Raw genomic sequence first — 18,728 nt, 5'->3', positions numbered from 1 at the left:
CCTTATATTCAGTCCAAATTTTCCTTTTCTCAATTTAATCCTATTCTTCATTGCTCTGTCTCGTTGGACATTCCACACCAATTAAACACCAGTCACAGTGTGGAGTTTATCTCATTCAAATATTTTTACGTCATCTCCTCTTAATCGACCAAATTATGGAGTAAGTGAGCATAGTGAACAGAATCCTCCAGGTACACCTGGACCCACACTAATTGCTTCAGCTCACTCCCTACACTCCAAAAGAGTTTTTACTGACCTCATTCACAGAGTTAAAGGTCCACAAGTGGTGCCCTGCCCCACCTATGGCCAGCACCAGTCCCACTCTAAATGCTAGGGGAGCACAGTCCCCTTTGCAAAGTCCTCCTTTCTATGGCCTATGGAAGTTTGGCTACATTAAGGGCCTGGATAGCTCCTGAGAAAGCCAAAGTTTCAAAACATGAAGCTAATTCCCCATTAACAGCACTAAAGTGTAATCCTCCAAAGGTCCAGTTCTGCTCTGTGTGATTTTGTATGTGTGCAGATTGAGCTGGTAAATGATGTTACACTGCTAGGCCAGCATTTCTCATGCAGGTCAATAAGTTAGGTCAGAATTTTAACTTGCATTAAAAAATCCAAGTCCTTGTAGTTGCACAGTAACAGTAGAGTCCTTTTTGCCTTTACCTGTGGATAGAAGTAATGTGGATAGAAGTGTGAAGTGCACCCACTCGCCTCAATTTGCTGTTAACTCTGAAACCTAATTGTGATAATTTTAATGTTAACATAATTAACTACTTCTCCCACATTTGAACTGTGTTGACCTACTAGAATATCAACACTTTTCCTTGTTGCTCAAAAATCTTTTGTTTGCTTATGCTTAGAAAAGACTGCCTATACATAAAACATTTTCATTTTTTTTCTCTAAATTGGCTTTTTATTTCACATGTGGTTATAAATGCAATATAAGGTTATCATCTTTAATATAACAGTAACTTTGTGGACATGCCTTTCCATTTAAATTTCTACAGGTCACAACCACTTGCTAAAATCTTTGTTTCATGTAACAATGAACAAATGAAGTACCCAAAGCTTGCTTGTCCCACTTAGAAGTCTGATGAAAGAACAGGCTGTATTTCCTCAGACCAGCACTATTTTTAACATGAACATTTGGTTTGAGAAATTCCATGTCTAAAAGATTAATATACTTTTTAAAAAGTACCATCAGCTGTGACTATCTAAAAATCATTGCTGCGGATGATTTCTTCTTTGGATCTTAAAAACAAAAACAAAAAACCCCAAAACAGATTTCATCTACCACCTCTGGGTTAACTCAGCAATGAGTTTGTGACACCAATCCCACCAATGTGATCCCACCAATGATTCTCCATCAAAAATCGTCTAATCACTGTGGGGTGGGTGATTTAAACACAGTTCTCCAAGTAAGGTGCTTATAATCTCTTGCTAAGAGTTGCTCACTCTATCTGGTCTCCAGGAATTTTGAAGTTACTCAAAGCTACAGACTTTAATGTAGGACAGATAAAAGATATGTACAATATAAAGTGCTCTAAACACCACACAAGCTTTTTTCTTCTTCTCTGTAATGTCTTTCAAATATTATAGAAGTGAAAAGCTTGTATAGCAGGGATAAATCTAAGAGTGAACCTGCAAAACATAATATATCTACAGTCTGATGATACACAGCACAAGCTATAAGAAAATTACATTGTATGAAGAATTATGCATAAGGATGGATCACCTATACCACACAGCCAGATGAATAAACTACAGTACAGAGGATAAACAGTAGGCAAAACAAATGGACCATGCTGTACTCTAGGCACTAATGAGGCAATTTATACACAAGGTGCATTCTTGTTTAATGAAAAATACTCTAAATTTTAATGACCTGAATTAAGTCTGACATCTCTCTCTATAGTCAATTGGATCCACAGGTCATTGGGTAGTAGTTGAGTTAGTCAGTTCAGTAATACTGTACTTTTTTATTCATTCAGCTAAAATATGAAGGTTCTTTTATGGCAGTTCATTTACTTGGGCCACTACTCCCCTATCTCCATGCCCATTTTCTGATGCCGTAAAGCAAATTGCCTTTGTCACAAATGAACATTTTGCAAAATTTTGCTGTGTTCCACTTATCAGCACTTTAAAAAAGTGACAATGTATGCAACTGGTTGGAATGTTTTCTTTTCTGAGGATGAACCGCATTCTCCCCTTCTCTATTATTACTATTTATTATAGTAATTAAAATGTAATTAGAATTTTCTTTTTTTAAACATTAGAGATGAAATAATACATGATTCTTTGAAGAATTAAAGCTCTACAAAAGGAGCATCCAGATATGTGAACACTCATAGAATTGGGGTTGTGGCCAGAGCATCTGAATTGTTTCTAGTGAAATGATCAGTAATGAAATACTTGACATCATAAACTGGTATAGTTAGGCTGCAGAACTAACATCCCATGGAGATGAATGGGGCTCAGATCTATCTTTCTAAGGGTACGTCTACAGTACGAAATTATTTTGAAATTATTCTATTCTAATTTTCGGAAGCAATTTTATACATTTGGTCTTGTGTGTCCCCCCTAAAGTGCGTGAATTCGGCGAAGTGCGTCCACAGTACCGAGGGTAGCATCAGATGTAGGAGCGGTGCACTGTGGGTAGCTATCCCACAGTTCCCACAGTCCCTGCCGCCCACTGGAATTCTGAGTTAAGCTCCCAATGCATGATGGGGCAAAAACATTCTCACGAGTGTTTCTGGGTGTGTGTTGTCAGTTGCTCCTCCCTTCGTGAAAGCTATGGTAGACAATCGTTTCGCGCCTTTTTGGAGTGCAGACGCCATACTGCTTTCAGCAGACGGTGCAGTACGGTGCACCACTTCTCTCCTGGTACTATGAATCCACCTCACATTTCCTCTCGTCTTTCTGTGTAATCTCTATAAGTATCTACTCTTTCTATTCCTCATCGACCGCTTCCGCTGCCAACTCTGCTCTCCCGCTCTTGTCACGCTACTGAGCTTCTCCATGTTGTCTGTCCTGGGCTCCTGCCTCTATGAAAGCTACAGAAGACAACAATTTCCCGCCTTTTTTTGGCTATCGTGAACCGAACAGCACCTCTTCCGCTGCCACTCTGCTCTCCTATGTTTCATGCTCCTTTTCAAGGATTACTCATGCAGGCGCTGTGCAAGCATGGAACCCGCTTAGATCTCCACTGCAGTTTTGACCATTGTAAATACCTCACGCACTATCCAGCAGTATGTGCAGTACCTGCAAAACCGGGCGAGGAAGCGACGACAGTGCGACTACGATAGTGACGAGGACATGGACACAGATGTTCCTAGAAGCACAGCATGTGGCGATTGGGAGATCATGGTGGCATTGGGCCAGGTTCATGCCGTGGAATGCCGATTCTGGGCCCGGGAAACAAGCACAGACTGGTGGGACCGCATAGTGTTGCGGGTATAGGATGATTCCCAGTGGCTGCAAAACTTTTTTATACGTAGGGCCACTTTCATGGAACTTTGTGACTTGCTGTCCCCTGCCCTGGACTGCAAAGACACCGAAATGAGAGCAGCCCTCACAGTTGAGAAGCGAGTGGCCATAGACCGGTGGAAGCTTGCAATGCCCGACAGCTACCAGTCAGTCGGGAATCAGTTTGGAGTGGGCAAATCTACTGTGGGGGCTGCTGTGCTGCTAGTAGCCAATACAATCATTGACCAGCTGCTATCAAGGGTAGTGACTTTGGGAAATGTGGATGGCTTTAATGCGCTGGGTTTCCCTAACTGCAGTAGGGTGATAGTTGGAACGCATATCCCTATCTTGGCCCTGGAACACTGCGGGGTACTTTTCCATGGCGCTGCAAGCACTGGTGGATCACAAGGGACGTTTCACCAACATCAGCCTGGGATGGCTGGGAAAGGTGCATGACGCTCGCATCCTCAGGAACTCTGGTCTGTTTGAACAGCTGCAGGAAGGGACTTACTTTCAAGACCAGAAAATTACTGTCGGGAATGTTGAAATGCCTATAGTTATCCTTGGGGACCCAGCCAACCCCTTAGTGCCATGGCTCATGAAGCCGTACACAGGCACCCTAGACAGTAGTAAGGAGCAGTTCAACTATAGGCTAAGCAAGTGCAGAATGATGGTAGAATGTGCTTTTGGATGTTTGAAAGCACGCTGGCACAGTTTACTGACTCGGTTAGATCTCAGCACAACCAATATTCCAATTGTAATTGCTGCTTGTTGTGTGCTCCACAATATCTGTGAGAGTAAGTGGGAGATGTTTATGGCAGGGTGGGAGGTAGAGGCAACTCGCCTGGTGGCCAATTTTGCACAGCCAGACAACAGGGCAATTAGAAGAGCACAGCAGGGAGCGCTGCACATCAGAGAAGCTTTAAAAGCCAGTTTCATGACTGGTACGGTGTGACAGTTGTGTTTGTTTCTCTTGAAGTTAACCGCCCTCTATATATAAGAAAGGAAATAAAGTCACAATTGTTTAAAAAACGTTCTTTATTATTTGTTGCACAACACATTGAGAGAAATCAGAAGGTAGACCGGGGGAGAGGAGGGGTACTGGGGGAGAGGAGTGGAGAAGGAGGGAAGGACAAATCCAGAAACCAAATCAAAATTTCAGATATGCCAGCTTTCTGCTGCTCGCGCAATCCTCTGGGGTTGAGTGTGTGGGTCCCTGTAGCCTCCCCACCCGTGTTCTTGGGTGTCTGGGTGAGGAGGCTATGGAACTTGGGGAGGAGGAAGGGTGGTTATACAGGGGCTGCGGCGGCAGTCTGTGGTCTTACTGCCTTTCTTGCATTAGATCCACCATACAGCGGAGCATGTCAGTTTGCTCCCCCATGAGCTTGACCATAGCATCCTGCCTGCTCTCATCACGTGCATCCCTCCTCTCTTCATGTTCATTTAACACTTTACGGGACTCCACAATTGTTTGCCTCCATGCATTCAGCTGGTCCCTATCAGTGCGGGAGGACTGCATGAGCTCGGCAAACATGTCATCCCGAATTCATTTTTTCTGCCTTCTAATCTGGGACGGAGTAGATAGAGGCCGCGTTGAAACACTTGCACCTGCGGGAAGAGAAAAAGGGAGGGTAGTATTTTAAAAGATACATTTTAGAGAACAAAGGGGACACTTTCTCAGTGCAACAGGCAATTCGTAGTACACAGCACATGTTCTTTCTGTACAAGGATGCATTTTGCCTCTTATAATGAAGTGCCTGCCACTTTGGTGTTAGTAAGCCATCACACACGGCCGGGCAACAGAATTCAGCTTGCAGGCAGCCATGTTAAGTCCTAGGTGCATGCGGGTTCTGCTTCTTCCGCATTCATTTCAATGCCTTCAAACTGCCAGGTCCCCTTTCCCATAGCAAGCAATGCCTGGTGGGTTTGCCATATAAAAGGAGGGCCTTCAGGCTCTCTGGGATGATCGCTTCACACAACACCCCTCGCCACACACACACCGTGTGGCTCTGATGAGGCTCTGAGCAGGGATGAGCCCTTTAAACTAAATGTGAACAGTCCAGCACGGCTGGGTTTTCTCCACCCCCCACCACGTGGCTCTGATCAGGCTCTCACTCACCAGAAGTGGCTTCTCCAGGGTCATGGTCCAGGAGCTTGCATTGGGAGTGGGGGAGGCTATTGGGTCCAGCGTTAAGAATAGTTCCTGGCTATGGGGGAAAACCAATTCCCCACTTGTCACCTGTGCACTGTCCTCCTCCTTCTCCTCTTCGTCCTCCAATAACTCATCCTCCTTGCTCCATGCAACTCCCGTCTTGCAGGTGTCCACGGACAGTGGTGGGGTAGTGGTGGCATCACCCCCCATAATTGCATGCAGCTCACAGTAGAAGTGGCATGTATGGGGCTGTGACCCAGAGCTCCTATTCGCCTCCCTGGCTTTTTGGTACATTTGCCTGAGCTCCTTGATTTTTGTACAACATTGCTCTGTGTCCCTGGAGTAGCCTCTTTCTGTCACGGCCCTGGAGACTTTAGCGTATGTATTTGCGTTTCTTTTTTTGGAACGTAATTCTGCCATAACAGATTCATCTCCCCAACATGCGATGAGATCCAGTACCTCCCGTTCAGACCATGCTGGAGCTCGTCTGTGAATCCGGGACTGCGTGGTCTCTTGTGATGGTGGACTGTGCTGATGGTGACCAAACAGGAAATGAAATTCAAAAGTTCCCGGAGCTTTTACTGCCTACCTGGCTAATGCATTGGAGTTGAGAGTGTTGTCCAGAGCGGTCACAAGGGAGCATTCTGGGATAGCTCCCAGAGGCCAATAACGTTGAATTGTGTCTACAGTACCTGTAACCCGGAACTGCGATCTCGATTTTAGCGCCGCTGCACTTGCTGAGGTGGAGTACAGAAATGGGATTAAAGAGCCATTTAAATTGAAAAAAACGGTTTGATTGTGTGGACAGAATCAGATTTATTTCGAATTAACTATGCTACTGTACTGTACAGCAGGCCTTAGAGATATTCATTCTGTCTTCTTATTCAATGCTTAGATCCCATGATGAGAGTGCCCTAGAAATAAAAGAACTATTTGCAGACTCTTGAAGACAGTGGATTCATACTTAAGATTTTGTTTGAAACCATACAACTTTAAAATGAAAAGTTTAATTTTTGCACTAATTGATGGAGCCACCAGATAACAGCTAGGAAAACATACCACTAGATACTGGATTAATTTAACCCTTTCCCAGAAGGCCCCTCAACACACACCTTCCCAGACACAGCATCATCCACTACACCGCACATATATATATGTAATAGTGATTTCCATGTGGCAAAACGATGAATTTGGAATGCTCATGCAACATCTGTGCCTCCTCTGTACTCTGCCCACTAGCTATCTCATCTGGAACTTCTGATATTCCAAACCCTTGAGCCACTTTAGTCACCGTTCAAAGTATAAAAATAAAACAAACCAAAACTTGACAGAGACAGGTTCTCTTTTTTCTTCAAATGTGGAAATTTCCCCCCATAATTAGACCTTTCCAAAGCCTAGGATAGCCAACTTTCAATCCTTCACCATATATAATTATATTATAATACTGCAGGAATAGAAACAGTTTTATACCACCGAAAGAGAAAATTTCTAGCTTTGCAAGGGATCAACAAATTCAGCTGGAACCAGTAAAATAACCTCTGTCTAAATGATGCAGTCCCACAACAAAACATTCATTTGCGTTAACTTGCTTAAGTCACGAACAACCACAATACCCAGGAGTAATCTGAAAAATCATGCATAGTGTTGTCAACTCTCACAATTTTATCACAAGTTTCATGATGTTTGGTGTTTCTCTGAAATCTCCAGCTCCTCCAGTTACATGACAAACATGAACAGGTTTTGTTGGTTTGTTTGTTTTACATTCTGCACAACACAGGCCATACTACTTTCCTGAACTAATTTCTGTTTCAAGTAGAGCATATCTTCTCAGAAAACATCAAATTTTAATTTAAAAATTCCCAGAGATGGAGAATCCATCAAAGCCTGGCTGCAGAGAAAATCTTGAAAATGTGAGGTGAATACCATAAAGGCTCAGAAACAATAAAAGCAAATAAAAAGAAAACAAAAATGGCTTAAAACAAGAAGCTTTTTCAAAATAATCAATCTCAAGATTTTAGGGAGGTTGACTCCATTTTTGAATGCTTGAAGTTGGCACTATCATGCTGTGTGACAGGGTCAGGCCAGATGGCTACAGGAGAGTAATAGAAGGCAGATATATTAGCCCCAGGTTAAGTAGGTCCCTTTTCCCTGGGTAAGGTAACAAGTAATTGTCTGGAGACAATTAAGACAGACAGGCTGATTAGAACACCTGCAGCCAATCAAGAAGCTGTTAGAATCAATTAAGGCAAGCTAATCAGGGCACCTGGATTTTAAAAGGAGCTCACTTCAGTTTGTGGTGCACATGTAAGGAGCTGGGAGCAAGAGGCGCTAGGAGCTGAGAGTGAGAACACATACTGTTGGAGGACAGAGTAGTACAAGCATTATCAGACACCAGGAGGAAGATCCTATGGTGAGGATAAAGAAGGTGTTGGGAGGAGGCCATGGGGAAGTAGCCCAGGGAGTTGTAGCTGTTGCACAGCTGTTCCAGGAGGCACTCTAAACAGCTGCATTCCACAGGGCCCTGGGCTGGAACCCGGAGTAGAGGGCAGGCCTGGGTTCCCCCCTAAACCTCCCAACTCCCGGTCAGACACAGGAGGAGTTGACCTGGACTGTGGGTTCATGAAAACGGCCAAACTGAGGGCTGCCATGAAGCTCCAAGGTGAGCTAATCCACCAATAAGTGCAAGACCCACCAAGGTAGAGGAGGAACTTTGTTGCAACTGATAAACGTTTATACAACGCCACCTCAAAACACATTCCCAAATAGGATAGCCTCTTTATATTAGCTACCCTCACTAAAATGCAATCAAGACGACACTGGAGATATAATATTTTCTTGCAGTCATGCTGACAGATGGTCACCTTTCTGCTTTTATGAATTATCATATTGGCTGACATGATATTATCAGGATATTATTAGTTTACTATTTAAAGTATTGCCAGTGATTTGCAACAGACCTAAAGACATTTAAAACAATGTCTCTGATCTTTCCTTATTCAAATCCAACTGATCATCATAATGAAGCAGACTACACCTATTGATAGTTTATAGACATGCGTGGCAACAGATTTAAATGTAACTGTCAATGTTCACAAAGAATTTTCCAAAGCCTTGGCAACAACCTGGGGTTTCATATACTATAGTTTTCAATTAAAACAATTGAAGACATCTTATTAATTAGTAACAGTTTTTCTGCAAGCATAAATCATGATGTAATAAAATTCAGCAGGCTGCGGTTTTGTTGTAGCGAGGAAAAAAAACTAATAGATTATCATTTCTAGTGGTCAGCACACAATGGAACATCCAGTCTGCTAGTTACTGTGGAAGAAATTTTGGCTTGAATTTCTATTAGTCAATACTGTTTTAAAATAGTACTTTGCCTTTATTTAGTACATTTTATCTGAGACTGTCATAATGTTTTTAAATGAAAATTAAATCTTACCACAGTGGACATCCTTCAAATGTTTCTGCCAGTTGCAGAGTTATTACAAGTTTTTAAAGAATTACCTATTTTAAGCATAGGGAACCTCTTTCAAATATTCTGCTTCTGAAGAAACTTAAGTATGGCCATTGCATCCCTTCAGGTCCCTGATTCAGAAAATCACTTAAACATGTGCTTAAGTACAATGGATTTACACGATTATGTAACGAGTTAGTGTCAAAGCCAGGAATAGAATCTAGAACTCCTAACTCCTTGAGTCCTTTGTTTTAAGCATTAGAACATACCATCCCCATCCATAGACTGGCTGATTTGAAGCAGAGTTTCATGCTGTTCACTATGGGTAAAATTCTGGCCCTACTGTAAGTATATTGCCATTGACTTCAATAGTGCCAGAAATTCACCATTTCTGTAAGGTGCCAGATTCACTTGTTCAGAAAAATCCATGTTTCTCAGAATTAGAGCTGTGATCAGAAATCCACAGGCAATAAACATATTTTGGTCCCTATGCTTTTTGCTGGCCACATATCCATTTCTGAAGCCTCAGTGATGCTTAACTGAATCTAATCCCAGTATTTGCACTGTGCCTGTAGCATCAGACATCGGTGCCAAACAGTCTAGACTGCAAAGTAGTAAAACATAAACATACACTTGTGTTTCTTACCATAAACCTGTGTATACTTTATTCGGTATCTTTTGAAGATGGTGCAAAAAATTTGAGGGAAAGATCAATATTTCTTTTTCTTGAATAGCATGAGACCATCAGTTCAGGGTACCTAAGCCACCAGTTATTACATAGTAAAGATTTTATACACAGGACCTGATCCAGAGCCAATTAAAGTCAATGTGAATCTTTCAAATTACATCAATGGAGATTGGATCAGGCCGTTATGATCGTCGTTAATCAAAATGATCATGGTAATACCTAGTGGTCAACTGAGAAGGAAGAACTATTGTGTTAGGCCCTGACAGGCAATGCCTACACTTCAATCTACAGTGTAAATTCCACATAAGCTCTGCTTGAGCTAGTGTGCTAAAATAAAGTGTAGCCACAGTGACATGAGGAATGTGAGGGGCTAGTTGACCTAGTATATACTTAGTGCCTTAGATGGGTATGTATTTTGAATGGCTAGCCCCTCCTCCCATTCATGCTGCCACACTACACTATTTTTAGTGCATTATCCCAAGGACAGCCTATGCCGATATGGCTTCTTGAGATGTAATTTCCACTTTCTAGATTTACATTGCAGAAATACCCACAAACACAGCACTTGCTCTGAAGAGCTTACAATCTAAACAGATGAAACAGACACAAAGCAGGGAAAAGGAATAGAACATGGAAGCAATATGATGGCTGCAAAACCCATGTTAGGATAAAGTTGTAGGTTTTTTGGCTTTTTGATCCTGCCAGAGGGATTACAATGGAAGGCTATTAGCTAGATGGAAAGCAAGTAGGGAAGGGGAGGAATGTTGGAGGTGGGAGGGTTGAAAAAAAGAAGCCATTCAACACAGGAAAACGTTCAGCAAGCAAACTGCAGAAAGCAGACTGATGACATCCTCAGTGTCTGTTAGTCCATGTTAGAACTGCTTTGTGCAGATTTTTACAGTTTCAGGATAATAATCAAAGTTAGAAAACACTGTAAATTACATGACCAATCTCTCAGACTATCCAGTCCATCAATGATATGATTTTTTTAAAAAGAAAAACCTATGTAATGTCCCATCACATGGTATGTCAAAGAATCATAGCACATATTTATTTATAACTTTGATTTATTTTTCTCATCTGTGTCTGTTTCAACTGATGAATAATGATGGTCCACAATGTGCAATGAATTTGAGCAGTAACGACCCCGTGAGAATCTACATTGTAAATGCAGTAGGCTGGCTAACTATCAGAAGGCCCATGAAGGACCAGAGGTTGAAAGCAGCAGCTACTGTGATTTGTTCTTTAAACCCTTGTAATATAATCCTTCTCCAGATTTCAAGACTTTTATCTGATAGTGAGATTTTTCCCAAGGAAAAATGTGAGGTGGGGTTGTGCACACCTTCTGTTTGATAACAGCATGTGTGTGCAGTCTTCCCACTCACATCTGTGAAGATCTATCCCTTCGCACCTTAAAAAAAAGAAAACCGTCTAGTGGGAGGAATCCATAAAATGTTAAACTAAGCATTAATCACTGAATATAAATAGCCTTCCAAGACAGGCTGCTGGCACAGCAGCTGATACTCACCAGTTGGCGGCACCTCCTTATGGCTCATCTGGAGAATTAGCTCACTACTGACCAAGCCCCATTTGATGGTCACTCAGCCCTTTGCTCCAGTTGCTGTGCAGCTGCTCTCTTGCTAGTGTGGAGTTGCAATGCCTCTACTTCATGGCTTAGCCCTGACCAAGTCACCATCATCCTCCCCTTCCAGGATATTATCAGAGTCTCCTTCCTCAAAGTCTGAGGCAGTTTCCATCTCCACTGTGCTGATTATACCACTCTCACAGTGGGTGGCAGGAGAATCCTGGCCTGCCCTGTACACCGGGTTCCGATCCAGGAACCCTCAAACCAGCCATTTAAGTCTTTCCTCTCAGGCCTGCTCCTTCCCAGGACTGCTTCCTACCCTGCCTTTTCCAGGCTCTTATTCTCCACCTGCCCCTTTGTATCAGGAAGTGTGACTACAGCTCACCTTGCTGCAGCCTCAGATCCTAGGTTTTATAGAAGCCTCACCTGTTCCTGCCCAGGTGAGCTTCATTCTCAATCAGTCTGATTGTCCCTTAGTTCCCTAGCAGGTGAACCTTAAGGCTAATTGGTCTTTCTTGCCAACTTAACATCATCCATGCTGGTGTGCGGTGCGTAGCCCATCACAACTGCACAGATCCTTCAGTTATAACATCCCTTTAATTTTAATAATATAATAATGAAAGCTCTTTACTGCAAATACATTTTCAAGCTTATCAGTAAAAATATATTTTCATGAACATCTCAACAGTCATTGTAGACTTCCTTTGGGGCACAATTTTCATTTATTATTCTCCCACAACTTCTATTGACAACAGAAGATTTGGGTCTGAAGAACTGCAGTCCTTAGTACCTAGTGATCCATTTTTTCATGCAAGCACAACAATTCTGTAATGTATTCTGATGATATTTAATGTTCTTCCTCACAATAGTTTTGTGAAACAGTAAAATATATGCAGCTGGTGATGGTCTTTCATATATGGGAATCCTGCTCTAGTTAAACTTAAAGAAACATTTTCAATGGTGGTAGACAGAAAATATTACCTATGGCTTTTTGTACTTAAATTTGTTCCTACAGTGCATGAAAACAATCCTGTCAACCCACCAGACTTCTTTTTAAAAGAAGGACAAGGCTTGAGGAACAGTGAGTCCTGTTCTTAATGCCTGATCCAATTTATCAGATGGAAATCACTTCTACACCCAGAGAGAGAGAGAGAGAGAGAGAGAGAGAGAGAGAATTATGAGCTGGATGAAACCTTGTTATGGGTTGTTTTAAAACTTTGTTAAAACTGATGTGCAAATGGACACTTCACATAAGATAGCTGTAAGAGATAGTTAAGGGCCACACCTAAAAGAAGGTGTGAGTCTTCCCAGCAACTAGTACCATATGGGCAGAGAGTTCTTCTTGCTAATGTGACCAGGGTTTGTGTGCGCCAGGGGACACAGAAAGTGGGATAGACCCTCAGATAGATAGAGAGCTGGAAGGAGCAGCTGACAGTCCAGTATCTGACCCTGTACTAAACCAAGGGAGAGGTTTTGGGGTCGGGGTGCCATCTGAAAAGCATGTTCTTGGTGCTATACACAAAATAAGGTGTTTCTTCCTAGTTGATTCCTTCTGCATTCAGAGACACAGCACTTCATACATTCTTTGTAAACAAAATGACATCAAAGAAATACCTGACTACTGCCAATTTCTTCTCCCACCTGGAACATCCCCAACATCCCAAATTTTGACTAGCCACTCAGGTTGAAAAGAGGCAGCATTATATATGCATTTGTGTGTGTGCGTACACACACACACACCCCACATGTACAGTCCTGGGACTCCTAAATTGTATTCCCACCTCTGTCACTGGCTCATGGTTTAACTGCCAGTAAGTATGACTAGGCACAAGTTATATAGGATCCACCTAATCATGTACAAAAGTATACACACTCCTTTTCAAGAATTAGAAGGCCACATTTTTGAAGCTTCATTCTGACCCCTTTGAGCCATTCAGCTGATGTAAAACATTCTTAATCCAGCCTCATTTCACCAGCAGAGAATTCCCTGGCTGTGGGGGATGCATCCTTGCTCATGCATTTGTGCAGTTATCAATTACAATTGTGTCCCCTCTTCTCAGCCTAGGGATTGTGTGGGTCGGGGGTGGGGGTGCAATGGGGTGGTGAAGGAAAGTGTCACAGCTCTATTCTTCTCCTGGTAAAAAGGTTGATTAAGTACCCAGATGCTCCATTCCCGCTGTGGAGCTCTGTTACATTAGAGAATTGGCCCTAGAATGTGTATATAGCTTTATTTGTAGTTTTTGGAAGTATTTGCATAACCTTCTTTGTCCATTTTACTTATCGTCTATTTTTATTCTCATGAAATAAAATAATTTTAAAAGAAAAACAGTTTTCCTTGAAGCTCTTTCTTAGACTGTTAATTAGATTTGTGCTGCTATTTTCTTCTTGATAACATAATTAATACACACTTGGGACAAAATTCTCCTCTCCAATCCACAGACTGGATCAAAGTGGAGAATTTTGCCTTGTGCACTGAAACACTTGACAATTCTTTAATTCATATACATTCTAAGAAACATTCAGTATGCTAGAGAAAAGGCGAACACGTGTTATAGATGATATTTTTTCATTCTGCTTTCTACCAAAAAGGCTTAAAGCAAACAAACAAATGCTTATTTGAAGAACTGTGCAACTGAGTCAGATAAAAATCACCCTGAAGTACATTGCAAATTAGTCCTTTCCTGGGGACTGCACCTTAATGCACTGAGAATGCTTGTGTGTTCCAGTGACCCTGAGAACTATGCCAGTGGGAGCTTGAACTCTTGGTTGGGCCACCCAAGCTGGACAGATCAAAGGGAGGAGACTAGAGGTAAAGAATCAACTGCTTCTCCAGAGTAGGGAGAACGTATCCTCATAATAATAATAATAATAATAATAATAACAACAATAATAATAATAACAATAATAGTAATTAATGTTATAGAACCACAACAAGGTAACCATTTGTTCAGGGATTGTCCTAGAAACATTGCACAGGATGTGAAGGATTCACATGCAGACTGGAAATTATTATATTAAAGATGTGGACACAATGTGTGTTTATGCTTGTAAAAGACCAGATTCTGATTCCCTTATTCACCCCAGAGAGTGCAAAACCCCTCTAACATCTCAGGAGAAATAATGCAGGGTAAAGGGTGTCTGGAACTTGATTCTCATCTGAGGTTTTGGTCGAAGAGCACAAGTCAAAGGGGTCCTATTTCAGACGATGTGTCATGTGTAGGACAGATGAGAACAACAGATGGGGAATGTTTAAGGACCAACGAGGAGTTGAATGTTTTAAGGGACTTACAGTAGATTGCATTGCAGTCATCTAGCCTCTGTGTAACAAGAAAGCAGTATGATGGTTCTCAGATCACCATGTGAGATATGTCCAAGTTTGGTGACCCTTTTTCACCAATGATCTTGCACTCCCAATGAGGAAACAAAAGAAAGTTCAGTATAACTTGTTACTTTCAGTAAGACTTTCTAATCACAACAGGTGTTTTTTTTTCTTCAAGACAACAACTTTTCTAGAATTAAGTTTTTTTAGAACGAGATTTTAAGATAAAGCATATCCCAACATTAAGATGTATTGCTGCACAGATTTGTTGCAAAAAATGGTTATTACTTAATACAGCTTTCTTGAGTTGTTAAATGCCGTTTCACCTAAGTAGAAACGAATCCTCCTGATATGCCTTTCAGCATCCTAAGCTTTAATGATGCCGAGCACAGCAGTGTAATTAACAGTACCAGTGATATATAACAATTCTGTGCTTTCCAGTGGTAGAAACAGAAGGCTAATGCCAGATTGCTTGTTAAAGGTACACCTGGTTGCAAAGTACACCAGATGAGACAATCCCCCAGTAACCACATAATGAGGTAAAGACATCTGTAAGATTATTTTAGAACTCTGAAAGTGAAGATTTAAAGTCTTTGGTGATGCTGCAGATGGAATTATTGTCATCCCCACAGACATTGTCACTGGAAATAGATCAGCCCTCCCTAACTAGCACACAGCTATCCCCAAGTTACCTGAGGCAGCTCTGCCTAAAGTTAATAGAACCGTTTAAAAAGGTCTATCCTGCAATGTATAGTTTATTTTGAAACTGTTGCCTAGGCCAAGCTATGCCCATTTATGGTTTAGGATTATAAAACAAATAAGAAAAAATAAAAAAATGTGAATAATTCTGCTCAAAACTAACATAACTCAAGATATACCTACAAAGGAAAACTAGCTTGTGAAAAACTAGCATGTGAACTGAATGGAATGCAAGCTGGATGGCTATTATAATATTTGTGGAGAATCAACCAACATAACATTTAAATAAAATTATAACGTTTTCCTTCACACCTTGGTGAGAGAAGCAACAAAGGTAAAAGAAGTTATCTGACAACATCTGAAAATATTTTGTGCAATTACAAAGCAATATTTTAGACTTAAAAATATCCCTGAAATAAGTTTGTTATTGTTGTGTTTTCACATCATGGTAGTTTCACTACACCCAAGGAAGTAATGAACACATACACACGCATAAACATGTTGGGTCTGAGTTTCATTTACTCCAATGCCACTTTACACTGCTTCAAAGTGGTTGTAAATGTAATTTAAACACATACTAATACCTATGCAAGAAGCTTATATGTAATTGAAAGAAGATGTTTGTCCTTCTCATTATGTCTCTGCATAAGGCCCTTCCAGCACATCAAGAATGAAGTGGTTTCACATTGCAAGTGCTCTCCAGATCTTCTGGAGATTGAAGAGACACTTCAAGAGCACTGAAACACTCCAGACACTTCTTTCTTGTTTAAAAAAAAAACTTATAAAATATTTTGTATTCTTTTCTAAGTTTTATTGCCCACAAATATGTATATATATATATATAGTTAGAATTTTTAAAAGATATTTCAACAGGTTTAGTTTGATGCTTTAGACTTTCATGAACACCCCTCCCTGTCCTTAAAGCGGAACTAAAATTGAAAATATGTTTAAAATAAACAATAGTAAAAGCACATTTTTACTTAAAACAAATTTTTCAGCATTAGCAACATTAAATGATAGAGTAGAAAGAGTGTTGAGATTTTTTCTGGATTTTTTTTTTTCTTGAAATCATCATGTTACCACAAAACATTTCAACAAAACTACATTTTCTGATGGGAAACTATTGAAAAAAAATCAACCCGTTCTATTAAAATAGCAAGAAAATGTGCCCAAAATTTCTAATGACCCATTAAGTGTTGAACAAGGAGATGCACAAAAATGGAACTGGCAGAAAAAAGGTACCTGGAATAATAAATCCCCAAATCACAACCATTCCATGTTCATGTCTTTGGTGCTTGCGGTTTCAACTGCTTTCCCTAACAGATTATTTCATAGCCTAGTGACATTTTGAGCCAACAAGCTCTCCCTAGTAACTAGTTCAAATGTGTCTTACCTTATTTCTCATTCAGAATCACCAATTTATTGTTGTCATCCACTCTATAATGAAAAGAATTCACTGGTGGCCATATTATATACATTTATATGTACATCAAGCGTTATTTTGGATTATTTTCCTAAGTATATGTTTTTTCATGAGGGGTAGGAATGGAAGGAAACATACAAACTCACTTGTATGTTCCATAAGGTCTTCAGAAAAATCCTGTAGCTGAACTGCATTTCAAATACAAATGTTTTTCATTTAAGTCCTGACTTGAGGGCAAAAATGTATATATTCATTCAGATGAAGCACGCTATTATAATAACTATCAATCAGTGAAAATCTGGATTCCCTGTTACAATTTCACAGTTAGAATTTTCCCTTCAAGCTCTAGGACCCAATATATATTATATATATAGCGCACAACCTTGTACAAAGGGATGTAATTATAAGACTAGACTCTCATGAACCTTGTTTTCTTTTACAATGTTCTGAAGGAAAATAGATCCTCCACTCTGAAGGTCTAAGGATCTCTTTATAGCAAAGATTTGTAAGATGTTTAGTACAAACCATTTTTGACATTTTCCTTATTCTCTTTTTTGTAAGAGATTTTTCATAATAAAAAGAAAAAACCTAAATCACAGTGAATCATGGAATTAAAAAAAAAAACAACAACACCATGAACATTCCACATAAAAAAGTAATAAGGAAAACTATCTTGCAAGTCAGAAAACATCTATGGGAGAATGTTGACTTCAGTGGAGCTTTTTGATTTACACCAACTGCCGATCTGACTCTAGTATATTCTTTGAAAATCTTCATCATAAAAGGTAACAGAGTTCAAAAGCTGATAGACATTAAAAATCTAAAGAAAATACATGTTCAATGTTAAATGCTATAAAAAAAAGGATATGAGAGAATGGTTTAGTTTGAACAGTATCGTTTATTCTATGGGTTGAATCCAGTCCTTGGTGTAAAGGGGCCTGAATCTAACCCTTAATGCTTGTGGGAGAGTACTCATTGACAGCACTGGAGACTGAAGCCATCTATTCATCCACTCAAGAGTGGACAATATAATATTGGCAGTGCAAAAGTTCCCCACTAATGCATGTGTGTCATCCATTGTACCATGTGTCTGAATTGTATTCTCTAATTTAGGACCCAATCCTGCAAACTGCCCAATACTTGGAAATCCCACTGTCTTCAGCAGGCATTCCAAGCATAGAGAGTTTGCAAAATCACGTACTTACAGAAGGAGAATGAAATATTCCCATTGACTTAAACGTATGATGAATCAGAGACTTAGTGAATCTTGCAAAGAATAATACATGTGCTTAGTTTTACGCACCTTGCTTTCAATGGGACTACTGTGTGCATAACATTAAGCACATGGGTTATTCTTTGTACGGTTGAGGCCTTAGACAGTAAGCTCCTTGGCAAAAGGCTGTCAGTACTAAACAAGTAACATACACACAAAAATAAAATCCATGAAATCATTTTGAATATTGAAATTCTAAATGTATGTATTATGTATCAGGACAAACCCAAGTAATTTGTATCAAGTAATATGTCCTGTATTATGTATCAGGACAAACCCAAGTAATTTTTCGTTAAAAAAAAATGAAAGAAAGAGCACAAACAGCCATGGCACTCACCTGGGATGTAGGAAACCTAGGTTTGAACCCATGCTCTGCCTGATTTAGAACAGAGACTTGAACTTAGGTCTCCTACTTTCCTCATGAATGCCCCAAATAGGCTATTTTGTGAGAGTCTCTTTTAATCTCTACTGTCTGTAAATGAACATTAGACCAAGTATTTGAACCCAGGCTTCTTACATCCTAAGCAAATACTCTAACAACTGGACTAGAGCACCAGTGTCTCTTTTTCTGATCCAATAGCCACCAGTCTAGCGTGCGTGTGTGTGTGTGTGTGTGTGTGTGTGTGAGAGAGAGAGAGAGAGAGAGAGAATCTGACCCTTTCCTGTGAAA

Source organism: Natator depressus, chromosome 4 (genome assembly GCF_965152275.1).
Source record: "Natator depressus isolate rNatDep1 chromosome 4, rNatDep2.hap1, whole genome shotgun sequence".
In the NCBI taxonomy this organism is placed as follows: domain Eukaryota; kingdom Metazoa; phylum Chordata; order Testudines; family Cheloniidae; genus Natator; species Natator depressus.
Note: the sequence above shows the minus strand (reverse complement) of the source record.